Raw genomic sequence first — 17,023 nt, forward strand, 5'->3', positions numbered from 1 at the left:
TTTTTTCAAAAGAGAGTGATTTTTCTAGAAAGTTTCTCAGGATCCACAGATGGGACTTTATATTATTACATGAATTCAAATCATTCACATATCTGGTGAAAATCAATCACCATTTACATTGATCTTCTAACATGACTAAATATGACTCACATCAGTTCTTCACAAAAACATATTTTCACATTGGTGATGATGGATTAATTTTTCTGATGCTAATACAGCTGAATATATTAAAAATAATTTTAACATTTCCAACCTTTATATTCACATAAAGAACTGAATTGCTAGAAAAAGTAGCTCCAGACCAACTCTTTTAGAACAATAACTGGAAGACTTCACAGCAGAGAATTATCCTACCTTATTGTGCAAAAATTCTCTCTATAATTTATAACACACACACAAATACTTAAGAAAGCAACAGCTTGCATTTTGTGAGTTTAATATTAGTTGAGTTTTATCATAATTTGTGACTAACATGCTAAAACCAGATTTGAGGGCACTCCTTGTACTGATAAATGGCCTGAGTAATACAGACTTGGAAAAATTACATACAGCCGGGTGATGTAAACCATGGAGAGGATATATTGATCATAGTTGACTCAGCAACTGTTCCAGTAGAAGCTAGGAAAATCAACGTGCTTATTTTTCATTAACCCCTAGATTTGAAGTTCCAATGACAATGCTAGCATACAATGGGTTGGAATTAATTCAATTAAAGGAGTGATTAAATTGACATGATTTTAAGAAAATAGACATTATAATCCACAATTTAATGGTGCAGTGGAAAGAGTAATGAAAGCAATCAAATCTACAATGCAAGTTTTCAGTTCAGAGATATCATAGTATGTGCAAGTCATCTCCAACTGAGAAATTACTTGGTAGTCAGTTAACAAGGTTGAACAAATGGTTCATTACAAGAACAATATAATGGAATTTCCATCAGATAAACATCATTTAATTTATGCTGGCAGAAATGATCAGATGAACTTCATTGAAGCAGGTTTTCTATAGCAGAATGGATTTAGTTTCAAATTCTGAGAACATGACTAATTTTTTTTTTAATTCTTAGATTTGGGGACAGGGACAGTACCCATGGTCTTCAAAGGCCCTCCAGGCATGATGAGATTCATTACATTAATATTCCTCTTAAATCTTTGTAAGTAAAATATAGAAACTGGAAATTTATGAGCAGAGAGCAAATTCCAGAGGGCCAACATTGTTAGAAAGGACGGTTTGGGCATTGTGATTATCGGTGAGCCTGAGTAGGAGTTGAACACACCTGTACAGTAAATTCTATGATGTATATTGTAGACACATACACACAATACAAGCACAGCATGAGAGGGGTGTGAATAAAACAGCTTGCCTTTTCTATCTTGAAGTTTTTTTAGGTGTACTGCTTGGAACCCTGATGCACAGACATAACACAACTGAAGATTTGTACTTACTCCAGAAAAATAATATAATCACAATAAATAAGATAGTGTCTGTGATAAAACCCAGCCAAAGGATACAATAATCTAAGAAAACTCCCATCGAAGTTCGGTACACCATACAACAATAAAGAAGATGCTAATAGTCTAAAGATCTGAAACTACTCAGAAATAAGTGTGACTGTTATCTCTAGAAACTTCTGTTTGATTTTAATGCTAAAAATAAAAACAAAATGTTTGAGATTGAAAAGCTTTATTAAAAAAATTATTTGTAATAGAAAAAGAAGTGCATTATCCACCACAGAAGTGGGGAAAACCGATTAATTGTAAACTATTTTGTTACGATGTTAATAAAGTTATGGCGATTTTCGTTTTCGATAATGTGTTTTACATGTCACGGTCATGCGATTCCCCCTAAAAAAAATTTTGGACCCAACTCCCCCCATCCCCCACACACGGGGGGGGAGGGTATTTATTATTTTATTTAGGCGATTTTCATTTTTGACATTGTGTTCTACATGTCCAGGTCGTACCCTAACCCTAACCCTAACTCCCCTTTAGGCTATGGAGATTCCGATTCTGAAAAAAAATTGTTTGAAAAATTTCAATTCTCCGCCCCACCAAGCAGGCTATTTACATGCTAGAAATAACAGCCAAATCTGGTTAGGGTTAGGGTCAGGGTTAGGGTTAGGGTCAGAGTTAGGGTTAGGGTCAGGGTTAGGGTTAGGGTTAGGTTTACCCTAACCCCGTTTGCCAAAGCGCATTTTTTCCTTCATATTTATTTCATATAAGGTGCACTTCAACTACTACACTATTTTTTTTTCACTTTTTCCAACGGGTGTGGATCTATATAAAAACCGGGTGGGGGGGGGGGAATCGAAATTTTGAATTTGAGATTTTTGAAAATTTTTTTTTCAGAATCGGAATCTCCATAGCCTAGAACGTGGGATTCCGTAAAAAAAAAAATTAAATAAATAAGGGGGGGGGGGAAAGGTTCAGATTACATATAGTCCATCTGGACCAATGCAAGATTTGGATTGTCCGCGTTTAGCTGTTATTTCTAGCATATCAAGTTTCGTGGTGGGGACTCCACATGTAATCCTTTTTAAGCCGTTCATTTTCACATCTAACTTGCGAGAAGGTTATTCGTACGATCTGGACATGTAGAACACAATGTCAAAAATGAAAACTTGGACGCGCGCCTTTTGATTATCCAATTCGTGTTATTTTAATGGTTATTCGGTAAAAGACCATTAGAATTTTATTCTCGCTCAAGTTACAAATAAAGACAGATAGGAAATGTTCATTTGGATTGGATAATACTAAAAATTCAAATATTATTCGTTTTATGGTGGTAAATTATACTATGATTATTTTCGCTTAAAATCTTCACTTCAAATTCCAAAATTTCATAAAATACAAGTAACTCAAAATCCGTGAGATGAGTTTCACAATTTGACTTGTGTTTTACATAACTATGAAAGCAAAAGAACCCCAACCTCGGTGAGATTTGAAATAGGAACTAAAAAGAATAGGAATTTTGTTACTAACTTTGCTGATCTTGGAATTCTACCCACTTATTTACCTAATCCACATATATGTTGGTTTCAAATTTTGGCACGAGGCCAGCAGTTTCAGTGGAGGGATAAGTCAATTACATTGACCTCAGTGTTCTACTGGTACATATATTATCGACCTCAAAAGGGATGATCGGCAAAGTCGACCTCGGCGAAATTTGAACTCATTACGTAAAGACAGACGTAATGCCGCTAAGCATTTTCCCCGGCGTGCTAACGATTCTGTTAGCTCACCACCTTATCCACCTAATAAATATTGATAAATGGAAAAATGGATCTTTTTTAAAACGGGGGCCACATTTTTCATTAACGAAACACTTTGAAACTTGGAACACTGGTAGAATGTGTCATATAAAACATCTTTTTCTCTTAGTCTTCTTAAAAAAAAAAAGAAATCCCTAAGTTATTCTATGTTAAAGTTGTCGTATTTCTATAATTTCAACCAATCACTGACGTCCATTCAGCCGATATACATTAAGTGCCGACTACATAAACAAACGGTTAGGGTTAGGGTAAAACAGCAAATTTAAAAAGAAAAAAGCAAATAAAACGAAGAAAAAAAAAAGAAAATGAAAAAAGCAAATTTAAAATGAAAAAAGAAGTTATGGAGATTAAATACGCTTTACTTGGCTTAATCAGCCAAAGGAGTAAATATAAACAACTGAATACTTGTCAGTGATTGGTTGAAATTATCGAAATAAGACAATTTTTTACATGAAATAAATTCGAATACAAAAATATTTTTCTGTTCTATAACACAAAATAGATAAGTATACGAAGTTTGAAAGTCTTTCGGTACCAAAAACACTACGTAAAACATTATGAAAAATATGGCCCCCGTTTTAAAAAAGATCCGGAAAAATTATTATTTCTAAATCTTTCAACGAGAGACATTCAGTAATAGTACTCTAAAGTAAAGATTATTTGTCAACATAATGTGGCAGTCCTGTTTGGGACGAATGTTACTGTTATTTAGCCCCATGTAACATCGTCTCCAGCTGGATATGTGACACTGTCTGTGCCCTTATATTTTCGAACAAGGGAGTCCAGCGTCCCCTCGCTTTCTAATATAAGCACAAAGTGTGAAACTTTAGCAGAGAGGGCTTGTCGATCACATTAACTCCGGTGTTCAACTGGTACTTATTTTATAGACTCTGAACGGATGAAAGGAAAAAGTCCACCTCGGCAGAATTTGAATTTAGAACATAAAGCCAGAAGAAATACCCGTAAGCATTTTTTTCCTGACGCAGTGTCAGTCTAACAATTCTTTTAATTCACTGCTTTTATTTCTTTTCTTTTTCTTTCAAATTATGTTTTTCTTTTGTGTCTGGGGAGAGTCATTTTCTTATTGTGCCTTGAAATTTAACACACTCACCGTTAAAATTTCCACTTATTTCTTATTTTTATTTTCCTAAAATTTTCGTTGCGTCTTGCAACCTTTTCAATAGTCTTGGATCTAGTTCAAAACGGGGGCGCCAGTATTTTCAGTGTGTGTGTACACACTGAGACACACACGTGTGCAAAAACAAACAAAAGCTGCGACACACACATGCGCAAAAACAAACAAAAGCAAAAACAGAACGCAGCGTAAATAACGGACAGTCAAGACTATTGAAAAGGTTGTAAGACGCAACGAAAATTTTAGGAAAATAAAAATAAGAAATAAGTGGAAATTTTAACGGTGTGTGTGTTAAATTTCAAGGCACAATAAGAAAATGATTCTCCCCAAACACAACAGAATATGCTTCAACACACGAAATCACATAAAAAAATCTTGCAAACCAAATCCCAAAACGAAATATGTTTTTTCTTATTTTTCTCCATTAGGCTTTTATTTCTTTCTTATTTAATATAGTATTACATAATTTGCAGAGTGATATGTCAATTTCATGTTAGTTATGAAGTCTCTGAAAGTTTCTTGAAACTCATCGACTTTTGGGTTGTGTAGTGAAGCATGAAATACCGCCTACAGTACTCCACACTATTATTATATTACAGTCTTCACGTCACACACACACACACACACACACACACACGCTCTCTCTCTCTCTCCCTCTCTCTTTCTCTCTCTCTCTCTCTCTTTCTCTCTCTCTCTCTCTCTCTCCCTCTCCCTCACACACACACACACACACACACACACACACACACACACGTCCACTTCATATGCACGTGCATCTTACACTTTCTCCTCTCTTTCAATTTCTACTCTTTTCGAAGCATACAGAAATTAAAACAATTTTACGGAAATTAACGAACAATCATATGATCCCATATATGTCGAGTTGACAACTTTGTTTCTTGAAATGAATGAATGCCATAAAATAACTTCTTTTGACACACACACGCATGTACTCACGCACACACATACACACACTCTACGTAAAACTTCTGCGCGAATTATGCTATTTCTTGCAGTGTGAATGCGTAAATTTACAGCTCAAATCCAATTGAAATGATCTTTTTCTATTGTGTAATTTTTGTTTGTGATGAACGTATTTAAAAACAGGATCTTCGATATAAACTTAAAAGGAAGTTTTCCCAGAAATCCTGTCCCTTACCTCTTCTTTCTGACATGTCCGAGGTGACATTTCCGTCCCCATTCGTTATTTTTTTCCTAAATTTCTTCCGATTCCTATGTTTGCGATACAGGAGATTACAATTTCATCCACAAAACACGTTATCAATATTTTAATTTTCTCCTTCTCCACACCAAATTCATATTTTACTTTTTTCAAATTTTTATTCTTCGTAATCCATGGAGAAAAAATAGAGAGTACGAATCTTTAAGAATTTACCCATCACCTCACCACTTTCAAAAAGCTACACGCTCCCAATGTTTCACTTTTAGCTTTTTGAAAAGCAGAGAAGTTTCTTCAGAAATGATGTCGTTTACCTGTTGTTTCTAGCATGTCGGGTTTTCTGGTGGTGGTCTGGTATTTTTCAAGTCTACTATTTCAGTAGAATTCTACACATGCGGGAAATATCAGACAAAAGTAAAAGATTGGGAGATTTTAGCTTTTTGAAAGATGGGTGGGCGAGGTGGGGAAGGGGCATTGAGAGTTTCTTTAAGAAAAAATAAACTATAAAAAAATATATATATTTCCCATATTCGTAATCTACGTGGATAAAAAACAAAATTTGAAAAAAGTTACAAATTAAGAAATAGCGATGGGGATAGGGGGAAATTAAAAATTTGAAAACGTGATTTCTGGACAAAATCGCATTAACCCCCTTTTATATGATGAAAGAATACATAGTTTCTGATCCTTCTCAAGAACAGAAAGCAATTTCATGCAAACCCATGCAAATTGTATCCTCGCCCTTCACTATTAAACAAACGATAACTTCCATTATTCTATTAACTATACATCAACTGTGCCGATTCTGCCCATAAGAAAGGAGCAAATAATACAATGTGCTTGTAGGCCATAACACCCAGGCAACGCCGGGATGCATTGCTAGTATATTATTTATTGGTGTGTGTGACATTTATAATGTTTATGCAAACAGAGAATCGTACTAGCATAATATTTTGTCCCAAAGAAACATCTCAGAGAGGCTCGTATGTTAAAAACACAAGGCTTCATTCTGAATACTGGAGGCAATCCACATTTGTATCATCATCATCATCATCATCATCATCATCATCATCATCATCATCATCATCATCATCATCATCATTATAGTTGACGTCTGCCTTCCATGCTAGCATGGGTGGGACGGTTTCACAAGAGCCGGCCAGGCCGAAGCCTGCACCAGACTTCTGTGACTGTTTCAGCAGGATTTTTACAGCTGGATGCCCTTCCTAACACTAACTCCTCAGCAAAGTGGACTTAGTACTTTTTTCGTGGCACAAGCACAGGCAAGGTGAGTAGTGCTTTTTACGTGGCACAAGCACAGGCGAGGTCAGTTTTGGCAAGGTTTTTACAGCTGGATGGCCTTCCGAACACCAACCACATTACAGTGTGGACTGAGTGCTTTTAAGTGGCACCTGCACTGACTGGATCACCAAGTACTTGTAAGACTTGGAAAAAAAAAAGATAAAAATCTTTCAAGAGAGGAGGAGGCATTGAAGGAGGTGATCTTGTGGTGGATGATGAAAAGGTTATAATGAGATAGATACAGGTGTCTTGCTATAGAGGATGTACAAGGTTACCCGGCCGGAGAGAGAAAGATCAGGAATGAAGACAGAAACAGGTGCGCTACCGCAAAGGAAATACACGGTTACTCAGCCTGTGGGAAGTGCAGGAGAAGGAGAGAGAGAGAGAGAGAGAGAGAGAGAGAGAGAGAGAGAGAGAGAGAGAGAGAGAGAGGGAGAGAGAGAGAGCGAGAGAGAGAGAGAGAGAGAGTGGGAGACAGCATGGTAGAGATGGTAAAACGCCGGGCATACTCAGAATGAACGGGGATTAGAATATAAAAGGGATGGTTGAGTAAAGGAAGAAAGAGATATAGATGATGGCAAGTGCCAGGGCGTACCCTTGAAGTTCAAACGCCATAATATAAATGGAAGGATATTGAGAAGGGAATGTGATTAAAGAGTACGAGTAAGTGGCGAAAGACCTGGCGGAGGGGGCTACTGGATAGCAATGATACAGAGGAACAGGGGTGTGAGGACAGGATTGGGGAGTGAGAGCTAGGCATAGTGTATGGAGTTACATGTCGGTGGAACACACAGATCGGGGGCTAGCAGATAGCAATAATAGAGTGAGACAGGGTTTGTGGGTAGAACACACAGGTCAGGGGGCAAGCAGAGAGCAATGATACAGTGGCACAGGGACAAGAGAACAGGATTGGGGAGTGGGAGGTAATCAAATTACATGAAGCGGAAATGTGAGGAAGAGAAGAGATATAGAGACGTAGTTTGGTTTGTTGTGGTGAGAAGTTTTCTTGTTAAGTGTAGGTGGGACACACAGCGCTTCTAGAACTCAGTTTCGCTGACGTGAGCGGGTCTTCTAAAGAACTTCATATCGCCAGACATCTCGATCCATTGCCATTTCCTCCGTGAGGCCCAACTTCCTGAGATCTGTCTTTACCACTTCATCCCACGTCTTTCTGGGTCTCCCTCTTTCACGAGTACCATCCACTTTCAGTGATCGGTACTTCTTTATACAGCTGTCCTCATTCATACGCGTCACATGCCCAAACTAGCGTAGTTTTCTCTCTTGCAATCTACATTTGATTCCACTTATGCCCAACTTTTCTCTCAATACATTTGCACTTTGCCGTACATGTGCACTAATGTTGCACATCTCAATGGAGCATACTACCTTCATTTCTCTCCAGTCTACGCATGTCTTCTGCATTCAGAGCCCATGTCTCACTACCATGGACTATAGCTGTCTATACACAAGCATCATATAGTCTACTTTCCACTCAAAGAGAGTCCTTTTGTTGCCAACAGAGGTAATAGCTCTCTGAACTGCCTCCACCCAATTCTTATTCTAGAAGCTCTCTGAACTTCCTCCACCCATTATAAATATTGTACACACCGATGTTTTAATCTAAAGCTGTTTCAAGTGTCAGAGCAGATCAGTGTTAGAGGCATACATTGTTGCAGCATATCGCTGCATCCACCATTTCTCAGTATTTGCTTGGATCATCTCTGCAGCAAGAGTGAATATTGGTTTCAAATTTTGACACAAGGCCAGAAATTTGGAGGCCGTGGCTAAGTTGATCACGTCAACCCCAGTGCTCAATGGTACTATCTTATCGACCCTGAAAGGATGAAAAGCAAAGTTGACCTTATCGGAATTTGAACTCAGACATAAAGACACTTGAAATGCAGCTAAGCATTTTGCCCGGTACCGTAAAGATTCTGTCAGCTTGCCACTTTAGCAAGTGTGAATATTAATTTAGTAAAGTATATGATTGATTTTTATATGAATAAATTATCCCTCTAAACTATATTTAACTTTTCTGACCTCAGGATTCTAAAGTTCTTATTTATTACGTTCTCATTAGGAATAAACATTATGAGATCAAAGAATAATTATTTTAAAAAATTGAGCATCTGAAAATTATTAAAGACAATGATAATAATTGAAATGTAATATAATGTAAGGCATCGAATCCAAATTACTTTGATAAATAACCTATTAATTAAAGGAATATTTATCATAGGTTGTAATCTTGCCAGGAATTTAATCACTGCATATAGGAATACGTGTGGCTGCAGGGACAAGTATGCCTGTGTGGTTAAGAAGTTTGCTTTGCAATTATGTAGTTTCAGGAGCAACCTCTCAGCATGGTATCTTAACCAAGTAACACCTACCATAACTTCAAATTGATTAAAAGTTTGTGTGAATTAGATTTGATTGTTGGAAACTATGACATGTTCTGGTTGGGACACTGAAACCATTGTCTATTTTAACATTACTGCATGGCCCTTGGATCCCTTTGGTTGATCGCACCTATAATGGAACAGTAATATATATATATATATATATATATATATATATATATATATATATATATATATACATACATATATATATATATATATATATATATATATATATATATATATATATATATATATATATATATATATATATATATATATATATACACATATATATAGTAGAACCTCGCAGCATGAGTAATTTGCTGTATTTTGTATACATAATATAGCGGACAAAATAAACTACATCGATTGAAAGGGAATAGTGAACGATTAATCGTTAATAATCGATAAAAGATATCAATAATTGATAATAAAGGGTATTCGTGTTAGCCCTGAAGAGATCTCTACCTTTTGAATTCATAATGCAATTGTTAATTGTAAAATGAACGAAGGTGGATATTGAAACGATCGTAGGCCTCATATAATCGACAGTTATATTGAAGTTAAGATGATAAAGTGTAACTCTATAATGTTGTATTCCACTTTGTTCTAAACACTCACAAAATAAACATAAAGAATTATAATATTTCCTCGGAGAATGATTCCTGATTTGCATTCAGTCGCGAGAAAAGCGACTTATTTTTACGCGAGTTGCAGAGTTTTTCCCTTTGGCGGATCCATAAATCAGAAAAGGTAAGAGATTTGGATTCACCCAAAATGGAGATCTTTTTTGCTGTATTCAAACTCTCCATATTCTTTATATTACACTACTATATGTGTGTGTGTGTGTATAAATATTATATATAAATATTATATATATATATATATATATATATATATATATATATATATATATATATATATATATATATATGTATGTGTGTGTGTTTGTGTGTGTGTTTGTGTGTGTATATACAAACACATATATATATACATACATGTGTGTGTGTATGTATGTGTGTATGTATGTATGTATATGACAGTATATATACATGTTTTTACATTCATCAATACATACACACACGTGCCATCTTGCATTTTGTCAACTGAAATGATCTTGTGCGTTTTTTATCCTTTGCATCTAATGTTGAACTGGAAACGTTTTGCTAGTGACCTAGTAACTGTAATCTAAAACTTTTGCCGTAGGCCATTCATGTTATTTGATTCCTTTTAATGGTAACCTAACCATGAGTTTATTGGTTACGTATGCTCTGCAATGTATTTTAAAATTGAAGCTAAAACAACCCAATTGTTTAACAGCAGCAAAGCAAGAAAAGAAAATTTTGTAAGCTGATCTTATATATACACACATATGTACATACACACATATATGCATTTGTACACACATATCTATCTATCTATCTATCTATCTATCTATCTATCTATCTACACATAAAGGCGGTGCTCCAGCATGGCCGCAGTCAAATGATTGAACCAAGTAAAAGAATAAAAGAATATATATATATATATATATATATATATATATATATATATATATATATATATATAGACATATATGCATATATAGTTGTCGAACAATTCATGAGTAAAAAAAAAAGATAAACCCAAGCACTCATAAATTGGTAAATTGGTTACATACTAGGATTTGAAGACAATTTTGGCATTCATCAGAAAAGGATGAAAGGAACAGTATGACGTGGGTTCTTTGCTCCAGGAAATCTGAAAAGGTCATATCCGGTCAGCTGGTCGTACAGCTATTGTAAAAGCTGCAACGAAATTGTCCAGGTCCAAATCCCGGGAGAAAAGAAATTTTTTGTACACTGGAGTAACATCCTAGAATTGGGAGCAAAAAAAGCCACTACACGGTATTTGCTTCTAGCGTGGGGTTGGGGCCGGGGTGAAATAGAAATGCAAGAAAGTGGAAATAAAGGATAGAGGAAGATTAATTTCCTCATCATGTAACGTTGTGTGCATGTGTGTGTGTGTGTGTGTTTGTGTGTGTGTGTATGTGTGTGTGTGTGTGTGTGCGTGTGTGTGTGTGTGTGTGTGTGTGTGTGTGTGTGTGTGTGTGTGTGTGTGTGTGTAGCAGTTGAGTGTGGTAAGCCTTATACTGATTTCGGTGAGAAAAAAGAACCGATAGGGGTGCTCGAATGCTTATATCTATGGTGCAGTCGGCCAGCATTGTAGGACAAATCTGCATTCACAAGGACAGGATCGGAAAATTCTACTCTTACAGTTAAGGCAATGAAAGGGTGGAGATAGTTCTTTAGTATGATCCTTTTCGCGGCTAAGCAGGGCCTGCCTCTCCTACAATTGTTATCGTAAGGTTGGCACTTTTCCAATATCCTCCACTTGAGGTCGTAAATACGCAACATTTTTCCTCAACAACCATATATGCTTCGCTAGAGATGTAACGTTCCCCCTCTCTTGGATGGTAAAAAGGAGGATTTGTGGTTGTTGAGTCTGGCTGTAAAGGGATCTTCTGTCGCACCCATATATTTTCACACGTCCGTCACTCCATGTGGATCCTTTGATATCATCGCAACCTCATACAGGACGGTTTCTACATTGCAATGGCCGTTAAGTGGATATACAGTGTTATCCCTGGATCGGCAGCCTCCCCCTATTTTAGATTTGAGCCTACTTGTTAATATTTTCTTCTAAGAGGGACCCTCAAGCTGTGCTTATTAAATATTTTTTATACTAATGTGTTTGGGAAAAGAGTTTATGGACTAAATTAAGACAGATACTGCTTACACAATTCTTTCGTTCAGAGAAAATGGGGTTGTAGACCATATGACTTGACGGTGGGATTTTCTCTTGGAGAGGTCAGGGTCGAGTACCTCAGAAAGTGGTGTTACCCTGTTGATGCTCCCTTGATAGTATTATTTACTTATAGCATTGTTTATTGGTTTATTAGATACCCTGGAATAGTGTAACCCTACAATAATCAAGAAATGTTCATGGTGCTGTTTCGAATTTTGTATACATAATATAGTGGACAAAATAAACTGTATCGATTGAAAGGGAATAGGGAACGATTAATCGTTAATAATCGGTAAAAGATATCAATAATTGATAATAAAGGGTATTCGTAAAATGCAGTTGATTTATTTTAATAGTTCTGTTTTTTGTTTTTAAAACTTATTTATACGAACGTTTCATGGCAGAAAATAAAATAGAAATAAAACTTACGAAATCAATTTTGGTATAAAACATGAGCGCGCGCGTACTCACACACACACACAGCTATACAAACCGCATTTAGGTACACATACATGCACTATGACAGTACCGTCATTTCACTTTCAGTTGGTGCACTTAGATTCTTATTGTCCGTCATATTCTATTACATAAGCCCGAATGGTTGCTCAGTTTATTCTACCCACCATTATTATTTGGAATATACATTAACAAAAGGTTCAAATACGAACACTCTAAAACGAACTATTCGTATCATAGAACCAGTGTCTCATTATTGCTAAGTTGATATTTGGAATATACGCTAACAAACGATTCTCTCTCACGCGTTGACGTCAAGACAAATAAAACAGTTCTATATTTAAGAGATGCCGAATTATGTACATTATTTACATTATTTGCATTATTTACACTCGACGGAAGAAGGCTGGAGGGTATATCAACCGAAACGTTGTGTTAACAACAAACAAGATGAGGACAAATATCCGTCGAATGTAAATAATGTAAAAACAAATAAACTTCCTCATTTTCACTATCGTAATATCATCAATATCATTAAAAAGGATGATGACACATTATTTCCGATTAAGTGTTAAATACTTGTTTTCTCTTCTTAGATACAAAAGTTCATGTTTAGTTCTGACTGTGTGGCAAGAAATTTTGCTTCCCAACCGCCTGGTTCTGTGCTCAGTCTCATGGAGAAGCACTCTGGACGAACGTCTTCTATAGAGCCTCAAGACGTCCTAAGCCTCGTAAATAGATTTCGTAGACAGAAACTGAAAAAAACCCGTAGTGTGTATATATATATTTAATTTTCAAGGAAAGATCCGTAGAAATAGTTACTAGAGTAGCCAAATGTCACATAAACACTTTTAAGGTATTAGTAACCACACGTATATATATATAAACATGTAATTATGTGTGTGTGAGTTTGTCCTTCACCATTGCTTGACAATCAGTATTGGCGTGTTTACGTCTTCGAAACTTAGCAGTTCAGCAAAAGAGTACCAGGCTTTGAAAAAATAAGTACTGAGGCTGATTTATTTGTCTGAAATTCTTCAAGACAGTGCCTCAACATTGACGCAGACTGAAACAAGTAAAGAGTAACACACACACACACACACACACACACACACACACACACACACACACACAAACACACACACACACACACACACACATATACAAACATACATACATACATACATACCAATCGGTTTCACACTTCATACCACATTAAATAATGGTGTCTTCAGTGGTGTCGTGAATGGAGCGATTTTGATCATAGGTTTATTGGGTCAAGGCCGACCAGGAACTAAACACCTCCTCCTCCTCCTCCTCCTCCTCCTCCTCCTCCTCCTCCTCCTCCTCCTCCTCCTCCTCCTCCTCCTCCTCCTCCTCCTACTACTACTACTACTACTACTACTACTACTACTTGATGACATTCATTGAATTGATACTAGAAGTGAATATATATATGTCAGTAAATAGTGGGGTTGTGTTATTTATATATATATATATATATATAGTTATCGCCAAGCCAACATGGCAGTCCCAAAATTAGGACGAAAGTCTCCTTTAGAGAGACTTAGAAATATTAATAACTCTCTCTCTCTCTCTCTCTCTCTCTCTCTCTCTATATATATATATATATATATATATATATATATATATACGCGTGTGTGTGTGTGTGTGTGTGTGTGTGTGTGTGTGTGTGTGTGTGTGTGTGTGTGTGTGTATAATTTTTAGTGTACTAAATCTACTAAACCCATTGGCATCTCTCGGTGTTGAGCATTTGATTCTATAAAATCAAGTATCTGTGATCTCAGATGGCAGTATAAGTGTTTTTGAACTCAAAGAACGGGGACATGAGAACTGCAGCGCAATAGGAATTTTATTAATACTTATATTAACAGTATCAATTCAGTGAGCTTTCATCAAGTGACATAAACTTTTTACTTGATTATATTCTGTTTTCTATGAAATATACTATTTCTATGAGAAAAACAAGGTTTTATAAATGAGCCGACGACCTGGTAGAAATAGTAGCTAAATTTCTCTCTCAAACTACACTTGATAATCTTAGAAAAACATCCATGTATAAATGTAGTCAGAAGCGCATTAATGTTACTCCACCCACCAACAAACAAACAAAAAAAAACAAACAAACAAATAAATAAACAAACAAAAACGGGATGATTATAACTGGGATGTTTTTTATCATAGGTTTGTTGAGTCAGGGCCGGTCAAAGGCTAAAGAAGACGAAGAAAGCGAAGCAAAAGACGACGACGACGACGACGAAGAAGAAGAAGAAGAAGAAGAAGAAGAAGAAGAAGAAGAAGAAGAAGAAGAAGAAGAAGAAGAACAACAACAACAACAACAACAATGACGACGACGACGACGACAACAACAACAACAACAACAACACCAAAAACAACAAACAGTATGATTATACAATCACTTCAATGACTGAAACAAAGTAAAAGATACAATCTCATTATTTTGGTTGTACGCAACATACAAAGTTATTCTTTTTTTGTTTCTGAAATTTTCCATTTTAAAGGTAATTTATGTATACGCCTGTGCTTATACATTTATAGTTTTAATTAGCATTTAACTATTCATTGTTCATGCAGAAGGCACCCCTGAGAAATTCATCTATGTCGTTAAGAAATATAACCCTTCTCTTAAATATATTCTTTATACATACGCCATGATGATAAGAGTATCATCATGTAGCTGGTAATATCACTGTAGCTGGTAATATAGATATGTTGGAGTATCCTGTAATATATTTCAAGTTTGTATTTTGTTTTTAATGTACCCTAAAATTTCCTTAAGGAGACAATATTGTACTCCTTTCGTTCAGCTTATGTATGCGCAACCAGACAAGGTGTAGCCAGAACTATGCTATACAGAAAAAAAAAATAGTGTGTAACTTGAGAGAGATTCGACAGCTGTTTCTAGAGGATTAATCAACTGAAGAAAAGTTCCCTCCGTTGAGGAAGGCGATTGAGACTGATATCGTAGAACATCTGATTAAATATTTAATACGATGTAGTTTCTCCAGATTATGCCTGATTTGAAATCCTACTGGAGTCGTTTTTTAGCTCTTCGTATTTTCGAAATCAATTGAATATATTAACTTTGTTTCTTCCCTAAAGGTATACCTAGATGGAATCTAACATACTTAATGTAGGGAGCAAAGAAAGAAGTTTTAATCAATTGGCAGAATGAGAAGAATGTAAAAGGTTGATAGTAACAATAGAGACATTAATCTCTCTCTCACATTTTAACAAAATTATTCATTAGGAAACAGTAGAACAATTAACAACATAATAAAAATAAGTTTTATTTTGGTGATGCTTGGCTTTACAAATCCTGTGTCATACAGCCTGGTAGACGCTGGTTAACCTGTAATCAGCATCTTGAGATTAAGAGCTTCGTTGAGGAGCAAGTTGTTGTCACATAGAAGGCACCATGCTAAAGAGGCTTAGAAAACGTGCGAAGCGCTTTAAATACTGGTTTACTACGCATGCGCACTCGAGGGGCTTCCGGGAAGGCAAGTCCCTTGCGCATGCGTAGATTGAACTTCCTTAATGGCGGCCATAATTTCGCGCCACTACAAGAATAACCATTAGTATTTATGAGAGTTCTCGTGGACTGAGATAGAGGAAAAAACCTGAAAATATTTTTAATTAAAACTTGAATGGAGAAATGCAGTGGGGGCTGAGTTTGATATTTGGTTCAGGCAGTAGCATTCTCGGATACGTTTCGGTCTTATTATACCTCCTCAGCAAAGCATTACCTAGAGGATACTTATCAAGCATTAAAATGACTGAGAACATAGCAATTTTGGCGTAAAACATTCACAGATGAAGTAGTTTAAATAATGATAGTTGTCTCTTGTATTTTTTACATTAAGTGGTGATTAACATAGCGGTCAACTCATTGCTTTAAATCAATTTTTAATCAATAAAACACACACACACACACACACGCACAAAATTGTTTTGTAGTATCTAGTGACAAGCAACGTAGAGTAGCAGGACTTTCTTATTGTGGTGAGCCCAATTTCATTGTGAATCGCTTTCAAAAGTTACACGTGACAAGGATTTAATTGTTCTCATATTACTAATGCCCTCGAAAAAGATATAAAATTTATCTTCTATCGCGTCTATAAATCTGAGGCTTTGTGGCTATTAAAAATAAATTTGTATTCTAAAATATCAGTAGGATCTGTTATTGTTGTGAAGCATAATCTATCCGTGAGACGATATTTGATGTTATTCCTCTGGTTTCTTTTTAAAAAGCAATCTATTACAGTTATTTGTAATCTATCTATCGGTCTGTCTGTCTGTTTATCTATCTATCTATCTATCTATCTATCTATCTATCTATCTATCTATCTATATGTCAGTCTGTCTGTCTGTCTGTCTGTCTGTCTATCTGTATGTATGTATGTCTACACCAGCGCAGCCACACACACTCCACCTCACCCTCTCTCCAT

The sequence above is a fragment of the Octopus bimaculoides genome, chromosome 1 (assembly GCF_046866305.1).
Source record: "Octopus bimaculoides isolate indiv1 chromosome 1, ASM4686630v1, whole genome shotgun sequence".
In the NCBI taxonomy this organism is placed as follows: Eukaryota; Metazoa; Mollusca; class Cephalopoda; order Octopoda; family Octopodidae; genus Octopus; species Octopus bimaculoides.